Here is a 21,367-nt window from a genome sequence, read left to right on the forward strand (position 1 = left end):
AAATGATGCATTTAACTATGTGAATGTATTGCTGTAATTAGAGTTGATTATATTCCTTGAGACTTACTAAGCATAAAAATGCTTACTCCGCTGCTTTGGCTCTCAGTTTTCTAGATTTCGCTCGATAGCAATCGGATTCGGGATCGTTGAAGTCGAAGTCATCCACACTATCAAGCCCCATTTTGGTATAAATTCTTGGTTGAACTTGAAATGGCATGTATAGGACTACCCTTGTTGGTTTAAATATGTTATGATGTATATGTGTACGGCCATGCGAAAATGGCTCGTAATAGTGAAGTATCAACTTAAACTATTTGCGGCTTGTATATATATATATGGTGTCATGATGTGACTATGAATTGGAAATGGGAATGTTGGTCACATGATCAGCCATTGGCATGGTTAAAATGATCATATGTGGACCTATGTAAGGCAAGACTAGTTGGTTCATGGAGACTACAAAATAGGTAAGACCTACCTTAAAACAGATGCTGCCAGCTGCAGTAACGTGAATGTGAAAAATCACCAAAATTTGTAGGAATGGTATTAAATAGTGAATCAGCTATGTAAATGAACATTGATGAGTCTATTTTCATATGGAAGAAACGAAATGGTCATAGGAGTTACATGTTAAGAGATATTAAAGCTATTGTGAGACAGGCCCAGAACGGTTTCTGGGTTCCCTGTCGCAACTTTAAAATTACTATAAATTATCCAGAAATAATTAGGAGACATACCTTATATGTACAGATTCCATTTTGAGTCTATTTTCATTAGAAACAAACGGCACCAGCATTAAAGCCCTGTACAGGGAGATATTCAAGTTATACCACGCGAAGGTCAGAGCAGTCGATCCCTGTAACATGGGTGACTTTAACTAATAAACTGTACCAATTGGCCCGACCAAAAATTCTAGAAATAAATCCATGGATGGATATATGAGTCTAAATTCAGGGAAAATTTACAAAACCAGTTTCCGAGTTTTGAAACTCGAGATATGATTTTTAAGGCGACAGTGACGCAGTTTTTCCAGCCTGACTGGAAATGTCCAATGGATGGGCAAAACAAGTGAACTTGGCTTGCTAACCCCTCGTGTCCGACACCGGCGATGGTCTCGGGTTCGGGGTGTTACACTCATGATGAGACCGAGCATGCCGAGCACTTGAGAACGATTTTACAAACTTTGAGAGACAAGCAGTTGTATGCTAAGTTCAGTAATAGTGAATTTTGGCTTCGAGAAGTCGGGTTTTTGTGCCACATTGTTTTAGGTGATGGTATTAGAGTTGACCCCGAGTAAGATTTCGACTATTGTTGAATGGAAACCACCGAGGAATGTAACTGAGGTCAGAAGCTTTCTATGTTTGGCCAGTTATTACAGACGGTTTTTGAAAGGATTCTCCATGATTGCTACCTAGAAGACGAGGTTGTTATAGAAAGATGTCAAGTTCGAATGAACGGAAAAATTTCAGCAGAGTTTTGAGAAACTAAAGGCATTGTTGATCGAGGCACCAATTTTAGTGCAACTTGAATCGAAAAAAGAATTTTTGGTTTATATTGACGCGACTTTGAATGGATTGGGTTGTATACTTATGCAAGAAGGTAAGGTGATAGCTTATGCCTCAAGGCAGCTGAAGCCACATGAGAAAAATTATCTGACACATGATTTGGAGCTAACTACCATTGTGTTTGCGTTGAAGATTTGGAGACACCACTTGTATGGCGAGAAATGTCGAGTATTCACTAACCATAAAAGTCTAAAGTACTTAATGATTCAAAAGGATTTGAACCTACAACAATGAAGGTGGCTAGAGTTGATAAAAGATTACGAGCTAGTGATTGACTACCACCCAAGAAAGGCGAACGTTGTCGCCAATGCTTTGAGTAGGAAGTCATTATTTGCTTTGAGGGTTATGCACACTCAGTTGGCCTTATAAGATGATGGTTCGATTCTAGCCGAATTGAGAGCTAGACAGATGTTTCTCCAAGAGATTTATAAAGCTCAGAAAGGTCACAACGAGTTGTAAGATAAGAGAACTCAGTGTGAGTTGGGAATTGAATCAGATTTTCAGATTAGTTTTGATAGTTGCTTGATGTTCCTAGATAGGATTTGTGCTCCTAAGAATACCGAGTTCACTCAGAAGATTTTTCTTGAGGCCCATGGTGGTTGTTTGTCTATGCATTCATGTAGTACGAAAATGTACAATGACTTGAAGGAACTGTATTGGTGGTCGAGTATGAAAAGAGATATTTTCGAGTTCATTTCGAGATGCCTGATTTGTCAACAAGTGAAAGTTGAACACTAAATGCCTTTAGGCTTACTTCAACCTTTCATGGTTCTCGAGTGGAAATGGAACCATAATTTTGTGGATTTCGTGATGGGTTTGCCTTTGACACTGAGAAAGAAAGATGCTATATGGGTTGTTGTAGATCAATGGACTAAGTCGGCTCACTTTATATCGGTAAGTATCGACTACTCACTTGATAAGTTAGCCGAGTTGTATATTTCTGAAGTAGTGAGGTTGCACAAAGTACCTTTGTCGATTATATCAGATAGAGATGTAACATCCCTAACCTCTAACCGTCCCCGGAATAGGATAAGAGGCATTACCGAAATCACAACTTAGATCCAAACAACCGCAGAACAAAAATCATCTCAATTAAATAAAATATAGATCATACATATTTAACACAAACTTTAAACAATCATACGAGGTCTAAATATTACATTCAAGACTAATACGATAACATCAAGAAGTTTCAGAACTTAGAAATAATTCAACTTTTAAAAGGTCACACGTCCGTGTGAACAGGCCGTGTGCTCACAAGGCCTAAGACACACCGGTGTGTCTAAGCCGTGGTGAAACAGGGCATAGATACTGACTTGATCACACGGCCACAAGACACGCCCGTTTTCCTTGGCCGTGGTTGAGCTTAACTTGGGCCACACGACTAACCACACGCCCGTGTGCCTTGGCCGTGCTTTAGCCTGACTTACAATTGTAGGGTACCCCAAGGGACACACGGTCGTGCAACATAGCCGTGTGTCCCACACGACTGAGATACCCCCCACGACTCTACCCGTGTGGACAAAAATAGGCCATTTGATTAGCCAAATTGCCACCGCAATTTAGGTCAACCTACAAACAAAGGAAACAAGCCTATTTGCTCAACCATTTTAGCCAATATCTATACCAAATCATACATAAATCATGCTAAAACATTACCAATCATTTCCATTCTCCATTCATCACTCAATTCATACCAAAACTTAAACTAACATCATACCTAACCAAATGATCGATACATCATTCAAACATATGCTATGAACTTACCAAACTTGCCATTTTTACCATCTCTTTTAACCAACCAAAACATACCAAATTGAACATTTGCATCACATATTATATACCATTATCAAACTATAATTTCAAACATAAGCTAGCCAAATCACATGGCTAAATATATACATCACAAAACATAATCCCACAACTACTAGCCTATACATGCCATACTTCAAAATATACAATTTTAAAATACCAAAATGAGGTTCGATAGTGTGGTGACGATCCTTGACGATCCCCGAGCTTGCAGTAGCTTCGATATCTATAAAACAATGCAAACACACACAAAGTAAGCTTTCAAAAGCTTAGTAAGCTCATACCAAAAATCATCAATACATAAGTACTTATAAATTTTTAAATCATCTATCAAATCTATACCAACATAATCCATATGTTCATACCAAGTTAATGAGCTTCACTCACTTAGTATCATCTACCACATAGGTACCTTAGATACCTGAATATTCCCGTACTTATTCACTTTCATTCTCACATTTCTTTTAAATATTTTAAGACTTTCCATAAATTATTCGTGCTTTGAACATCCGCACACTTAGTGTTGTAATAGTTAGCTGAAGCTAGAACGATTCCGCACACTTAGTGCCATCTCAATTAACCGAAACCATACCAGCGTCACACACTTAGAGCCTCGTATAGCCGAAGCTAATTTAAATTGCACACTTAGTGCCAAATACCATTGGTTTATCATCGTATTCATCCAACCAAATATATATACAATCTATAAATAATCAAATAGCAAAATATACTTATAACATTATGTTTAACGTACGAACTTACCTTGTACTCGAAATTGTCGACTCAGACTGTTTACTCTACAATCTTCGACTTCCCTCGGTCTAAATCTGAATTCCTCTTTTCTTGATCTATACGTATTCAAAATTAACCCTTTTATTCACGAATCATTCAAAACAATCTATATATACATATTTAGGGCATTTTACAAAATAGCCCTCACATTTTCACATTTCGACACTTTAGTCCCTAAATCACCAAATCACAAAATACACATAATTTGCTTATACTCAAGCTTGGCCGAATTTTCCTAACTCTTATACAATTCCATACATTTCATTTATTTCACATTTTAGTCCCTCAAAATAACATTTTTACAATTTAGCCCAAATTACTCAATTTCATCAAAATTTCAAAGACAAAACACGTAAACCCAACATCAAGGTTTTATAATTCACCAACTAACATCACAAAGCTCATAGCTTCATGAATGGTACATTTCAAAATTATCATCAAAATTAGAAATTGAGGCATAGGTTTGATTGTATCCGAAGCAACGATTACAAAAATGTAGAAATTATCAAAAACCAAGCAAAACACATACCCGAATTAAGCTTCCAATGTGCCGAATGTTAAAACACAAAACCTAGCTTTTCTTTCTTCAATTTTGGCATGAACAAGATGAATATGGCTTCATTTTATACTTTGTTTTATTTAACTAATAATTATTAAACAAATACTCATTTTACCCTTTATTTAAACATGTAAAAATCCCTTGAAATAAGGCCATATATGTCCATTAACTAAGTAAAGGGCATAATAACCACATAAGGACCTCTTAATTATAAAGCCAAGTCAAATAGGCACTTTTAACATATAGCACACTGATCGCGTGATTTCATTATAGGTTTTAAATATTCATAAATACTCATTCTTAAGCTAACTATTATTTCGATGTAGGCAAGTGTACCTATCGAACAGTAGTATAGTTTTAGCAAGACCGGATTGTCGAACCCAAAAGAACTAAAAGTACTAGTAATGACTGTCTTTTTATTATCTAGCCTAAGGATAAAGAGGTTTTGTCTTAATTAACTAATTATCTAAACTAAGAATGCACAGAGAAAAGAATTGGGGAATTGCTTTTGGGAAAAATCGATTGACTTAAGACAATACCTAAGGAAAAAATCCACCTAGACTTTACTTGTTATTCTGGCTCCGAATTGGAAGATTTATTTATTAAACTTATTTTGTAGAGATCCCTAAGTTATGTTATTATCCCTATTCAAGACTAGTAATGTTAATCCCTAGATCGAATAACCGAGACTTTTCTCTAATTAACACTCTAGGGTTGCATTAACTCGATCTATGGATCCCCTTATTAGGTTTCATCCTAATCCGACAAAATCTTGTCAAACTATGTTTAGGCGCGCAATCAACTCCTTTTAATTATGACAAATGTACTCTTAGACAGGGTCTATTCCTCCTCTGAATAAGAGCATGTCTTGAATCAATATCCTGAGATATCAAAACTAGAATTAAGATCACATAATTAAGAACAAGTTAAATATTTATCATACGATTCAGAAAATAATAACAAGATTCGTCTTAGGTTTCATTCCCCTTAGGTATTTAGGGGTTTTAGTTCATAACTAAATAAGAAAACATCTCAGAAGAATAAAGAATACAAAACATAAAGAAAACCCAAAACTCCTGAAAGGAAATTGAGGAGAGATTTTCAGTCTTGATGATGAATCCAGATTCTCAATCGGCTTCCTTGGAGTAATTCCTTACTCCCTATTCTCTATGTCCTTTTTCTCCCTTCTCTAGGGTGTATTTATAGGCTTTGGAATGCCTAGAAGCCCTCAAAATTAGCCTTTTCCGAATTGGACTCAACTTGGGCTCGGTAGGGACACACTCGTGGCACAAACCTGTGTTCGATTACTTCAGGCCGTGCTTAAGCCTGCCAAATTGACACGGCCGTGTGCTCTGCCCATGTGAGGAGGTCCAGGCAATGTTGATTTCATACTTTGGCCTATTTTCTCCTTTTTTGGCCCATTTCTCGTTCCTTTCGCTCTCCTATGCTCTCCGAAGTATAAAACATGAAATTAAAGCATTAGGAGCATCGAATTCACCAAGTCTAGTGAGAAATCATCCATAAGATGCATTAAACATGGGGTAAAAATATGTATAATTTATGGTTTATCAAATACCCCCACACTTAAGCATTTGCTTGTCCTCAAGCAAAATTCTCAACTCATAATCAAAATAAATTCTTCTCAACTTATAATTCCTATCGATACTATCTCAAATTAATCCATAAGCAATCATACATTGAGAATTTCAACTAAAAGAACATAAAATTTTAAACATTCCAAGTTGAGCATTTTAATCTTGCAAACAGAGGTGTCTCCCCTCATTTAAGTAATTACCTTTGATTTAGAATATCACAGAGTTTCACATCCTCACTAAAGATTCACTCAAATCACTCGAGGTGTTTAAGGACAATAAATGAAGCACTCAATAATCAATAATGAAAAGTCATTACCATAGGCTTGCATGAAAATCAAATTTCCACCATTATAATTTATGATGATACATCAATCAAAAGGTCTTTAGAGGGTTGTAGTGAGGCTTGGTTAGGGGGTGTGGTCACAAGCTGAAAGAAAGAGTTAGAATTGAGATTGAATTGAAAAATTGCCTAACTAGAAAAAAAGTTAATCTTCACTTGTGTACAACAGAGCTTCTTCTCAGAATATAAAATTACATATATGTATACATAGTTTTTTTTAAAGAATAAGTTAAATAATCATAGACTAACTTATTACAAACAAGATATAGCTAAGCAATTTCTTCAACTCAAATCTCGTCAAAAATAGGAATCAAATTAATTTAGGGGACTTCAACAATAGTGGGTTAAGGGTTAATATTGAGGTTAATACAAGGAGTGGCTTGTTAGGCTCAAATGGGTTTACTAAGGGTTAATCGTGGAGGTAGGCTTTTCATGGCATGAGTGGGTTAGTCCTAAGTGCCTTAATCATTTTGATATATCACATCAAATGGTGTGGTCTAAACATGCATAATCAAGCAAGTTCTAGAATAACAGTTCAATCTTGGCCTTTTAAAGCAATAATAAAAGTGAGCATGAAAGGATTAATAGATGCTCAAAAGGCTCAAAAATCTCACAAAAATTATGGCTTTTTGATGTTAAGACTTGTGAATTCCAATTCAAAGTAATACCTAAACTTGGGGAAACAACCTATAATTTTAAATTCTTAAAAACCAACTTATCATGCTTGATTCTCTAATGTCTTAAAGTTTAAACAATCAATGCATAAATCCCTGAGTATTAATTCAAGATATATCAATCAAAATCATAAATCAATTAAAATTTATCCTAAATATGATATGAGAGCCTACACTTAAGATGTACATTGCCCTCAATGTACAAAGATAGGTATTATAGAATAAATATAAGATAGGGAGAGAAATGAAACTTCCTGTATGATGAATTCCTCGAACTAGAGTTTTGGAGAGTAATCGGTTTGAGAGTGGAGAAGGATACTCTGGCGGTCGTAGAGGTTCATTAGTCCATAAGTCCTGTGCCAAAAGAAAATTATATCTAGTGGTAGCTATGGTTGTGGTCGATCAGGACATGGCAGTCGTGGAGAAGCTTTCCCGGTAGAGTTTTAGTTCCTATGTGACGATGAGCTTAAGAGCTTTATATAATTGTGATAAAATCAAGAACTTTTTAGGGGATATTAGGAAGAATAATTACTCATAAAGAAAAACCGAAATTGATAATTAAAAATAAAATTCTAAAATCTGCTAAAAAATAAAAATAAAAATAAAAATAAAAGTAGTTTTAATAAAAATTAAAAACATAAAATAATAAATAAATGTTTTTAAGCATCTTCATCACTAGATGGTTCGCGAGGTGGGACTGGCGATGAGATGTGGAGGTGCTGACAAATCTGCTGTAGAGTAGTATCAATGTTGTCAAATCGTTGACAACACTATTGCTCGAATCGAGTGAGGCGCCCAGAGATGTCAGTGTATGAAGTCGCCGCATGAACTGGACGAGAGGGTCGTGGTGGCTGAGTCAGTGGGCCCCCGTGCTGTGAGGGGACATCATTAGGAATGTCCTCGTAGGCCTCCTCTTCGATAGACTGGGAGAGACGACACTGGGGAGGGTAGGTTCCTCGGTGCCTCTCGATCATCCTCATGCTAAGCATGCTCGAGATACCTTGTGGGGACATCTGGCTGATGAGGGTGAGGTTTGATTCTTGGGCCGCGGTGTTGAGGAGCTCGAAGTGTCGCGTCAGTAGAGTCACATAGGGGCCAATGGAGACGACCCACTTCTGGTGCTGCTCCGTCTGGTGATGAATCACATGGGCGATGAAATAGGCAAGGTCGATGACGTGCCTTTGCGACATACGCTAGTGCTCTCTTGCCTCCCTATAATTGTGTGAGCTAAAATAGCATGTAAGTACCTCAGGGATGGTGGGAGAACTGATGCCTTGGAGCGGCTAGGATTGTAGGAGGCTGCGCCAGGGGCCAAAGTGTGCTAGCACTTCAAGGGAGAGAAATGTATGTGGCGACTGAGAGCATGTAGTTCATTCTCTTCCTTGAACTCCTCCGTATATAAGCCTAGGGCAACACCAAACTCTTGGACGCTTAGCTGGCGGATTAATCTGCCTAGGTGAAATTGAACTGTGCTGGGATCATCGTAGTTTGTCATTACAGTCTGAACATGGAATGTTGAGCATAGTTCCATTGTGAGCTTAACGTATGTTGGCTCGATAATCCTAAAGAATAGCTCCCAAGGGTCGGTGGTTAGGAGGACTCGAATCGAATCAGCCAACTGAACCTGTTCTACAGCAGCCCAGTCGATGCAACGACCCGCAATTAAAGGTCGGGCCCAAAGTATAAAGAATAATAATAATAGGTAAAAGAATTCAAAAAAATAAAAGGCATGAATTTGGAACTAACTATTTCAGCCAATACTATTAATATGAAGCAAACTCAACCACAATAACAATGAGAATGAGAATAGAAATGTAATAGGAATGATGTTTTCCTAATCTCAATTTAACACGGAATGTATGATAACTAACTTAGGAAAGCAAATTAAGTGATATATGTAACACCCTTCACCCGTATCCCTCGCCGGAACAGGGTTTGAGGTGCTACCAGATTTAAACTCAACCATTTATATAAAACCAGGCCGTAAAAAAAAATTTTGATCAATTTTAAACTTTTCGTACACGCGTATATTATCCTATAGTCGGGCTTACAAGGCCCCAAAACATTCATGAGCCATTATTAAATATTTACCAATATCTTAGTCTTGTATCATTTACTTACTCAACAATAAATCACAATTCAAATTCTAAATATACATGCTATAAATCACATCACAGGAGATAATAACATACAAGCATATGAATAATCAAACTACCTTAATAACAAGCCAAAGTCTTTGGCTTAATCATAATATTACAAACTCAACTTTACAACCCTATACATGCTATAGACTCAAAACACTAAGATTTACTTACGCCGATAGCGTAGACTCGACAATGTGATGATATCTCTAATGGCCTCCAACCTGAGCTAACCTGGCAACCCTAGGGAATATGGGAAAGAAAAGGGGAGTAAGCTTTACGCTTAGTAAGTTTATAAGAAAACAATAAGCAACTCATTAACAAGTTTTATCAATGTTTACAACATAATCACAAATTCACTACAAGTTGTCTTCCTGAGCAATAGACACTAAATTATTTATAACTAGAGCTACGGAACTCCAAATCAATTTCTGTTAATTTTCCCTGAAAATAGACTCATATATTTTCCATACATAGAATTTTCAGGATTTTTGGTTTGGCCAATCAATAACATATTTTCCTTAAAGTTTCCCCTGTTTCACTGTTTGACTAATTTGACCACTCTTCACTACAAATCAAATTTCTCATTGTACAGAATTCAAAATATGTTTTTGTTGATTTCATTTGAAACTAGACTCATTTATGGAGTCTAAGCATATAAATCTTATCTTATAACCATTTTTTTACAAATTATAATGATTTTCTAGAAAACAGAATAGGGGATCCTGAAGTCATTTGACTCTGTCCCACGCCACTACAAATATCTCATTATCAGAAATTATTTTACTTACACGAATTCTTTTACAAGAAACTAGACTCATTAAGATTTAATTACATAATTTATTTAGCTTCTAACTCAACTCCCAAAATTTATGGTGATTTTCCAAAATCACATTACTGCTGCTGTCCCAAGCAGATTTATTACAAATTTACTCTTTCACACATTCTTTGCATTCAAATTATTTAAACATGTATATCACGAATCAATTTCATCACATATCTATAACTTCACTTAAGCATAATCTCAATACAATACATCATGCTCAATGATTCACACACAACCGTTCAAATTAACAATTATAAGATGGTTCCGCACATAGCCCACCCTTATCGATAATTTACGATGGTTTTACCCTTACTCACATATATGACATAGGCATTTAAATACTTTATTGTCAACTTTAATTCAACCGAATTCAACCATTGTACCATTTCATAACCACAGTTACTTTCGTCATTCATATCTAAATGGTATTTCACATAATGCATATAACCTTTCACCATGACTGAATACACACATACACATATGACATCTTCACCTATGCTTCTCATTTCACATTCATGATTCAATTCCAATCGATCTAACATGCATAAGTATATATCACATACCTGGCCAACTTAATGTATTGAACGAATTCAATTGTCGATTTAACACAAGGTCTCATAGTCTTAGACTTTTATCAAATCACTGGCATTTAGCCTGCTAGGTTTTAAACCCGAATTCATCACCGGCACGAAGCCTGCTAGACTTTAAGTCTGAACTCATTCACCGGCATTTTGCCTGCTAGGCTTGAAACCCAATATCATTTCACCGGCATTATAACTCCTTTAGGCCCGACGCCGATATTATCTCACCAAAGATTATAGCACGCAAGGCACAAGCCCGATATTATCTCACGGCATTATAGCACGCTAGGCCCGGCCCGATAATATTATTCACCACTTTAAAGCTTGCTAGGCCGAGGCCCAAATATCACATTTCGATAAACAATTCACCTGTTCTTTCATACTTTCATAACTTATACTTCAATTATGTATAACTGAAATACATATCTATGAACAAAGATTTTCATCCTTTCAACCACATAGGGTTTAATTTCCACATTGGAACACATATCTTAGTACATCATTTAATAGTATCAAAGTCAACTAGATATGCTAGTCACATACTGCTCATAACTTTAATTTAATATTCATTCAACACAAAGAACATATGTATATATATATACACAATCAAACATCTTAATTATGATTATTCAACTCTTAAGCATATAACATGATCAAACACAAACACTTAAGAACTTACCATGGATTTAATCGAATAATTATGGATTGACTAATCGACTAGTTTCACTTTCCCTTTATCCAAAATTGGCTCCTTATGCTCTTGAGCTTGGATTAAACAATTTTAACTTATTGTTAATCAACTAATCAAGCATTGTGTTATGAGTATATTCGGCTTTCAAACATATTAAACATAGTAATAATCATGCACATTATAATCAAAGTGCAATTAATCCCATACACAAAAATATACGACACTTCATTTCCATCTACTTATATACATGTATCACATAAGACCATTTCATACTTTTTATCACCTAAATAAACAACAAATTTTCCAATTAATTTCTTAAGTCCACATTCGGCATCTATATCCACAATAACATATTAGCCGATTACTATAAATCATCTAATTCAACTTTCAATAATCTCACTTTGCAAACAATACTCATTTCATTCACCAAAATGTCATTCGGTAATTATTCAAAGCAATTATCATTTAAACATTTTCACCTAAATCACACATACATATCATGCTAGCACATAACACCAATACCCGAATAACATTTTAAACACTTATTCAATTTATTAACTATTTGATCATTCGGCAATTATATCTCTCATTCAAGCCTTATTTTAAACTACCATGTACAATTCTTGCATTATACTCTAATAGCCGATTACCATCTATCTATCTAACCACAACTATCCTTATTCATCAAGCTCAACTCATCTCTCATCACATTTAATACCAAAAACATCAAACACCTTCAAAGACACTCACACAACCCATACATTTCACAATTTCACATTTTAACCACTAAATTTCCACATTTCACAATTTAATCCAAAACTGACATTTTTACCAAAATTCACTTAACAAAACTTATTAATCTAAAATCAAAGATTTATTTTCTATCATTAAACATCAAGATACTCAAATATTCAATAATGGATTCATCCAAATACTTTAATAATTTTAAAATTAGAGGTACGGGCTAGCTAGATTACGAAGTAACAATCTCAAAAACATAAAAATCATTAAAAACCGAGTCAAAATGGACTTACCAATTTAACATGCAATGGACGAATACTTTGAAGCTTCAATGGCTTCTTTTTATTTTAACTTTCGGCAATAGATGATGAGAATAAAGCCAAATTTTTATTTTGTTTTATTTATTAAAACACTTATTAGCTATTTTACAATTTTAACCTTCAAAAACATTTAAAACTACTCCAACTACCCTTCCACTATCATCCATTAACACAAAAATGGTCTAATATTCTTATAAAGACTTTCACTTTAATAAACCACAGCTATTAGACACCTTAATTAATTGCACACAAGTTTTAAACTTTACGTGATTTAGTCCTTTTTGCTTAATTTACTATCGAAATGATAAAAATTTTCAACGAAACTTTAATACCATCTTATTGCCACTCCATAAATATTTATAAAAATATTTATGACTTGGTTTATAGAAACGAGGTTTTGATACCTCTTTTCTAAACCCACTTGACCTTAAGGTCATACCACTTGAACTTAATAAATCGCTTATAAAACGAAAATCACAATATCAAAAACATTTTTAAAATCACAATTAACTCATAAATATTAAATATAATATTTACAAACCTACTCGTCAGATTTAGTGGCCCCGAAACCATTGTTCTGACTAACCCTAAAAATGGGCTGTTACAATATAAATTGGCATGGTAATAACATGAGAATAAACATAGTAATGTCATGGGTATGAGGTGTTCCTAATAACTTGATTTAACACAAAATGTATGATAATTAACCTAAGAATGCAAATTAAATGATAGAAAAATGAAAAATAGTTCAAAAGATATGAAGTTTATGTTGATAATAAGCATTAGAAATAAGTAAAATAGATGTGAAAAGGAGTAAACAAACGCTAAGGGAAAGAGATTGAGCATCAAAAATGAAGTGGGAAGCAGCGCACGACCGTGGCAGGGAGGCCGTGTGGAGTTGCAGCGACTAGGGTTAGGGTTTTTGAATGGGGAAGAAAGTGAATAGTATAGGGTATTTATAGATTTTGGGCCACACGGCCAGGGCACACGCCCGTGTTCCCCAATTTCAGCCCGTGTGATTTGCGAATTTCAAATTTGGGCGCATCAGACATTTAGTACATGCTCGTGTTCCTCGGTCGTGTGGGTTCACATGGCTGTGTCGCACGGCCGTGTCTAGCTTCGTTCGCTTCTCCCAGGACTGCGTGTGCAAGCCCCACGCCTGTGTTAATTTAACAGGTTCGACCACGGGTGTTCGACATCGGCGTGTCGAACGCCCGTGTTGTTTTAACAGGTTCACCCACGGTTCTTCCACACGGGCCGGTCGCACGCCCGTGTTGTTTTGGCAGGCTCAACCACTGACATATCGTATGGTCGTGGCGTTTAATCGTAGTCCGTGTTGGGGGAATCTTTTGCCCTACTTTCACACAGTCTTAAGCACGCCCGTGCTTGGCCGTGTCTCTGTGGAAACACCTGTATTCAAGATTTCTATTAATAAGTTAGGAGTTAAATACCAAAATTTAAAGAAATTAATATTGTTAGTGCTTGGGTTACCTCCCGAGAAGCGCTTATTTATAGTCTAAGCTCTACTTACCTCTCCAGTGAATGGTCATGGTGGTTTGAGGAGTTTATACTCCTCATTCCCGTTATCAATCTCATCAAAATAAGGTTTTAATCGGGTGTTGTTTACCTTAAAAGTGTCGAACTTAGGATGACTCACCTCCACGGTACTGAATGGAAAAATACTGAGTACCGTAAGAGGGATTTCCTCATTTGGTGTGGTAGTGACAATGTGGGGATCTGCGGTATCAAATAATACCTTATCACCAACCTTAAGTTGATTTAGAGAGGTATCGAGCTCGTTTTAGCGTAGTTTCGTTTTGTCGGGTGTTCTTGTTTGTACGTCCGCCATTCATCGAGTTCCTCGATTTGTAATCTTCGATCTTCATGAATAGGTCCTCTACTGGTGCTTGAGAATGACTCGTGTGCTTCCTTCAGACTCATTTTTTGCAAAGTAGGTTGCACCATATTGTTAGTTTTAGTAGAATGGTTTAAATGATCACCTTCAATTCCTGATGTCTTGCTAGAATTGCGAGTTTGAAGGGTGATTGTTTCGCCTCCCACCCGGAGTGTGAGTTCACCTGTGCCAACATCAATGATGGTTTTAGCAGTTGCTAAAAAGGGCCTTCCTAGAATTAAGTGAGTGTTGCTATCCTCTTCTATGTCTAGAACAATAAAGTCAACGGGAAATATAAATTTATCGATTTTAACTAGCACATCTTCAATAGTACCTCTAGGGAATCTTATAGTTTTATCTGCTAATTGAATGCTCATCCTAGTCTATTTGGGTTTCCCGAGAACTAGTTGCTTAAACATTTTGTAAGGCATGGCGTTGATACTAGCCCCTAGATTAGCTAATGCATGATTAACATCTAAACTACCAATTAAGCAAGGAATAGTAAAGCTCCCTGGGTCTTTTAGTTTGTTGGGTAGTTTATTTTGGAGAATGGCTAAGTAAACTGCTTTTAGCTCCACATGCGACGCCTCGTCCAACTTCTGCTTATTTGCTAAAAGCTCTTTTAAGAATTTCATTATGTTTGGCATCTGCGATAGAGCTTCAATAAACTGTAAGTTACTATGTAATTTTTTAAGAGTTTAAGGAATCTACCAAATTTTTCATCTGAGCGGTTTTTCCTTGTCACGTTGGGATATGGCACATAAGGTTTATATTCGACAGTCACTGGTTTGTCTGTATTTTAATCTACCTCACCTTGACCTTTGCTTACCACAATTTCTTGCTGCGGTTCTGGTTCAGGCTCCACAAATCCTTCTTCATTTTGAATATTAATCGTGTTGAGCTGTTCCCTTGGGTTGGGTTTAGCATTACTTGGCAAACTACCTTGTGGTCGTTCGAAGATTAGTTTGGAAAGCTGGCCTATCTGAGTTTCGAGTCATCGGATCGATGCTTGTTGATTCTTAAGTGCTATCTTTATGTTCTGGAAATGAGTTTCTGACACATATAAACTTTAAGAGCATCTCTTTAAGGTTTGGCTTCTTTTCCTGTTGGTAGGGTGGTTGTTGGTAGCCCAGAGGATGTTGTGGTCTTTGATTTCCTTGACCGCCCCACGAAAAATTGGGGTGGTTCCTTCAACCAGCATTATAAGTGTTACTATATGGATTGCTTTGAGGTTGAGGATTATTACCCATGTTGTTTAATTGTTCGTTATCCATGTTGTGGCCATAAGGTTGGTATTCCGAATGGTTTGTTCCACCTCACTTGCTTCGCACTGCATTACTGGGTGAACCTGTGAAGAATTAAGAAAACCATTAATCTTTTTATTTAAGAGTTCTACCTTATTAGAGAGCATGGTGACTGAATCGACGTTGTAAACGCCGACTGTTTTCGTTGGCTTTGTCCTCATGACTTGTCGCTGATAGTTATTTAGTGACATCTCCTCTATAAACTCATAGTCATCTTTCGGTGTTTTATTGTTGATGGTTCTGCCCTCTGATATGTCAACCATTTCTCAAGTCGAAGGACTCAGACTGTTGTGAAATGTTTGTACTTGGAGCCAAAGCGGTAACCCATGGTAGGGGCATCTTCTCAAAAGGTCATTGTATCTCTCCCATGCATCGTAGAGTGTTTCTAAATCCATCTGCACAAACGAAGAGATATCATTACGTAATTTAGCCGTTTTAGCCGGCAAAAAATATTTTAGTAAAAATTTTTCGGTCATTTGTTCCCAAGTAGTAATTGACCTTCGTGGTAACGAGTTCAACCACTATTTAGCTTTGTTCCTTAATGAAAAGGGAAACAACCGAAGACATATGGCATCATCAGAAATGCCATTAATTTTAAATGTATCGTATAGTTCTAAGAAGTTGGCTAAATGAGCGTTGGGATCCTCATCTTGCAAACCATCAAACTGAACAAATTGTTGTATCATTTGAATAGTGTTAGGTTTTAATTCAAAAGTATTTGCAGCTACAGCAGGTCTTACTATGCTTGATTCAGTTCCTGTTAAAGAAGGTTTAGCATAATCATACATAGTGCGTGGAGCAGGATTTTGATTAATCGCAATTGCAGGAGGTAGCTGATTCCCTTGGTTTTCAGCCATCTCTTCGGTTGGGGGTTGAGTATCGTCTTCTTACTCCTTCTCCATGTATCTTAAGCTTCGCCTTATTTCTCTTTGATTTCTACGAACTATGCGATCGATTTCTTTGTCAAAAAGTAACGGTCCCGACGAGTTTCTTCTAGTCATAAACTATGAAAACCTGCCAAGAGAAAGAAAGAGTAGGTTAATAAATAATAATAAGAATTAAATTAAATTAAATTGCAAGAAAAATAAATGGCTAAAGTAATAAAAATTGAGTTTTCCTAATATCTTAGTTCCCCAGCAACGGCGCCAAAAACTTGATCACATGATTTCGTGATAGATTTTAAATATTTATAATTATTCGTTCTTAAACTAACTATTATTACGATGTAGGCAAGTGTACCTATCGAACAGTAGTATAGTTTTACCAAGATCGGATTGTCGAACCCAAAGGAACTAAAAGTACTAGTAATGACTGTCTTTTTATTATCTAGCCTAAGAATAAAGAGGTTTTGTTTTAATTAACTTATTATCTAAACTAAGAACGCACAGAGAAAAGAATTGGGGAATTGCTTTTGGGAAAAATCGATTAACTTAAGACAATACCTAAGGAAAAAATCCACCTAGACTTTACTTGTTATTGTGGCTCTAAATCGGACGATTTATTCATTCAACTTGTTCCATAGAGATCCCTAAGTTATGTTATTATCCTTATTCAAGACTAATAATGTCTAATCCCTAGATTGAATAACCGAGACTTTTCTCTAATTAATACTCTAGGGTTTCATTAACTCGATCTATGGATCCCCTTATTAGGTTTCACCCTAATCTGGTAAAATTTTGTCACCCTATGTCTAGGCGCGCAATCAACTCTGCTTAATTATGACAAATGTACTTTTAGACAGGGTCTATTTCTCCTCTGAATAAGAGCATGTCTTGAATCAGTATCCTGAGATATCAAAACAAGAATTAGGAACATATAATTAAGAACAAGTTAAATATTTATCATACGATTCAGAAAATAATAACAAGATTCGTCTTAGGTTTCATTCCCCTTAGGTATTTAGGGGTTTTAGTTCATAACTAAATAAGAAAACATCTTAAAAGAATAAAGAATACAAAACATAAAGAAAACCCAAAACTCCTAAAGGGAAATTGAGGAGAGATCTTCAGTCTTGATGATGAATCCGGCTTCTGAGATGGATCAATCGGCTTCCTTGGAGTAATTCCTTACTCCCTATTCTCTGTGTCCCTTTTCTCCCTTCTCTAGGTTGTATTTTATAGGCTTTGGAATGCCTAGAAGCCCTCGAAATTAGCCTTTTCCAAATTGGACTCAACTTGGGCTCGCAGGGACACGCCCATGGCACACGCCCTTGTTCGATTACTTCAAGCCGTGCTCGAGCCTGCCAAATTGACACGGGCGTGTGGTCTGTCCGTGTGAGGAGGTCCAGGCCGTGTTAATTTCATACTTTGGCCCATTTTCTTTTTTTTTTGCCCGTTTCTCGTTCCTTTCGCTCTCCTACGCTCTCCTAAGTATAATACATGAAATTAAAGCATTAGGAGCATTGAATTCACCAATTCTAATGAGAAATCATCCATAAGATGCATTAAACATGTTGTAAAAATATGTATAATTTATGGTTTATCGCACACAGCTTTTACATTTTACGCAATTAGGTCCTTTTTCAAAATTAAACACACAAACGATTAAATTTTCAAAGGAAGCTTTCACACATGCTAATTCACACATCATGAACACGAATAATAATATTTAAATATTTTTCTGATTGGATATATGGTCCCAAAACCACTATTCCGACTAGGGTCTAAACCGGATTGTTACAATTCTCCCCCTTAGGGATTTTCGTCCCTGAAAATCTTACCATTGAACAGATTTGGATATTGTTGTCTCACAACATCTTCAGGCTCCCACATGGGCTTTTCGATACCGTGTCAATGCCACATCACTTTAACTAATAGAATTTTCTTATTTTGCAGTTTTTTACCTCTCAAGCTAAAATACGGATCAACTTTTCTTTGTGAGTCATATTAGACTGAATGTCTATTTCAAACAGAGGAATCACATGAAAATGATCGAATCTGTATCATCGAAGCATTGACACGTGAAACACATTATGAATCTTTTCTAACTCTGGTGGCAACAACAATCTATAAGCTACCATCCCAATACGCTCGATAATCTCATACAGCCCAATGAACCTTGGACTCAGTTTGCCTTTTCTACCGAACCGAAGCACTTTCTTCCACGGAGATACCTTTAAAAACACTTTGTCCCTGATCTCAAATTCAATGTCCTTTCTTTTCAAATCCGTATAAGATTTTTGATGATCAGAAGCTGCTTTCAAACTATCTTGAATCACTTTAACTTTCTGCTTAGTTTCTTTTATCAAATCAACTCCGTGAATCTTATTTTCACTAAGCTTAGTCCAATACAAAGGTGTACGACATTTGTGACCATATAAAGCTTCGTAGGGTGCCATTTTAATGCTCGACTGAAAACTGTTAGTCTAGGCGAATTCAATCAAGGGTAGATATTGTTCCCATATACCTTCAAACTCAAGAATGCAACATCTCAGCATATCCTCAAGTATCTGAATAATCCAATCGGATTGATCATCCATTTGTGGATGAAAAGCAGTACTGAAGTGCAATTTAGTACCCAGAGCATCTTGCAACTTCTTCCACAATTGTGATGTGAATATCAGATCTCTGTCTGATATAATAGATGATGGCACACTGTGCAATCTCACGATATCAGAAATGTATAATTCAGCTAACTTATCAAGTGAGTAATCAGATTGAATCGGAATGAAATGAGCTGATTCTGTTAAACGATCAACTACAACCTAAATTGCATCTTTCTTTCTCGAAGACAGGGGCAAACACGAAACAAAGTCCATGGTCACTCGATCCCATTTCTATTCCGGAACCATAATCGGTTGTAACAACCCAGATGTCACTTGATGTTCAGCTTTAACTTGCTGACAAATCAAACATTTAGAAACAAAGTCAAAGATATCTCTTTTCATTCCGGACCACCAATAACACTGTTTCAAATCATTATACATTTTTGTACTACCCAGATGCACAGATAACCGACTATTATGAGCTTCGTTCAAAATCATCTAAATTATCTCTGAATTTCTTGAACAAAAATGTGATATTGGAATCTCAAACAATCATCTTTGTCAACTCTGAATTCTAAATTAGACTCAACATCACACTGAGCTCGTTTAGCTAAAATCTCATTATCAATCTTCTGAGCTTCGATAATCTGCTGTAAGAACAAAGGTCTTACTTTTAATTCAGCTAAAACTAAACCATCATTTGATAAAACCAAATGAGTATTTATCGCACGCAAAACAATCAACAATTTTCTACTCAAGGCATCAGCAACAACATTTGCTTTTCCCGGATGATAATCAATCACAAGTTCATAATCTTTTAGCAGTTCTAACCATCTTCTCTGTCGTAGATTCAGATCTTTCTGAGTCATCAAATACTTCAAACTCTTATGATTAGAGTATACGTGACACTTCTCACTGAATAAGTAATGGTGCCAAATCTTTAGAGAAAACACAATCACAACTAATTCAAGATCATGCGTTGGATAGTTCTTTTCGTGTGGCTTCAACTATCTCGAAGCATAAGCAATAACTTTGCCTTCCTCCATCAAAACACATCCCAAACCAATCAATGAAGCATCACTGTAGATAAAAAATTCTTTACCCAATTTAGGTTGTACCAATACCGAAGCTTCAATCAACAAGGTTTTCAACTGATCGAAACTTTTCTGACACTTTTCTAACCACTCAAATTTCACATCTTTTTGAAGTAGTTTTATCAACGGAGTCGCAATCATCGCAAAGCCTTTTATGAATCTTCTATAATAACCAGCAAGTCCCAGAAAACTGTGCACTTCAGAGACATTCCTTGGAGATTTCCAATCCAAAATAGCTGAATTTTTCTCAGATCAACTCGGATACCAGAAGATGATAAAATATGACTCAGAAAACCAACTTCTAGCAACCAGAACTCACATTACTAAATCTCAGATGCTCGGCATGTTCGGATTCATCACGTGAATAAATCAATATATCATCAATGAATACAACAACAAATTGATCTAGATACGGTCTGAAAATTCTATTTATCAAATCCATAAAGATAACAGGTGTGTTAGTCAATCCAAAAAGCATAACTAAGAATTCATAATGGCCGTACCTCGTTCGAAAAGCAGTTTTCAAAATGTCTAAGTCTTTCACTCACAACTAATAATAGCCTGATCTCAAATCCATTTTTGAAAACACAGCAACTCCTTTCAACTGATCAAACAAATCATCAATTCGGGGCAGAGGGTACCTATTCTTGATAGTCACTTTGTTTAACTGACGATAACCTATACACATTCTCATCGTACCGTCTTTCTTTTTCACAAATAGAACCGAAGGAACCCATGGTGAGAAACTTGGTCTAGCAAATCCTCTATCGGTTAATTCTTGCACCTGAGACTTTATTTCTTTTAGTTCGGTCGGAGCCATTCTATATGGAGCTGTTGAAATCGGAGTAGTAGTAGGTATAAATTCAATGGAAAACTCTACTTCTCTAATCGGAGGTAAACCCGGAAGTTTTTTAAGAAATACATCAGGGAATTCACACACAACAAGCACTGATT

At 36.1% G+C, this 21,367-nt stretch overlaps 1 non-coding gene across 1 annotated transcript; it reads left to right on the top strand.

The window, feature by feature from the left end:
* The first annotated feature begins 16,156 nt into the window (after positions 1-16,156).
* LOC128292031 (small nucleolar RNA R71) lies at positions 16,157-16,263 on the top strand. The gene has a single exon (XR_008282015.1). It is a non-coding gene; the product is annotated as a small nucleolar RNA R71 (small nucleolar RNA).
* The last annotated feature ends 5,104 nt before the right edge of the window (positions 16,264-21,367 follow it).

Source organism: Gossypium arboreum, chromosome 4 (genome assembly GCF_025698485.1).
Source record: "Gossypium arboreum isolate Shixiya-1 chromosome 4, ASM2569848v2, whole genome shotgun sequence".
NCBI classification, from domain to species: domain Eukaryota; kingdom Viridiplantae; phylum Streptophyta; class Magnoliopsida; order Malvales; family Malvaceae; genus Gossypium; species Gossypium arboreum.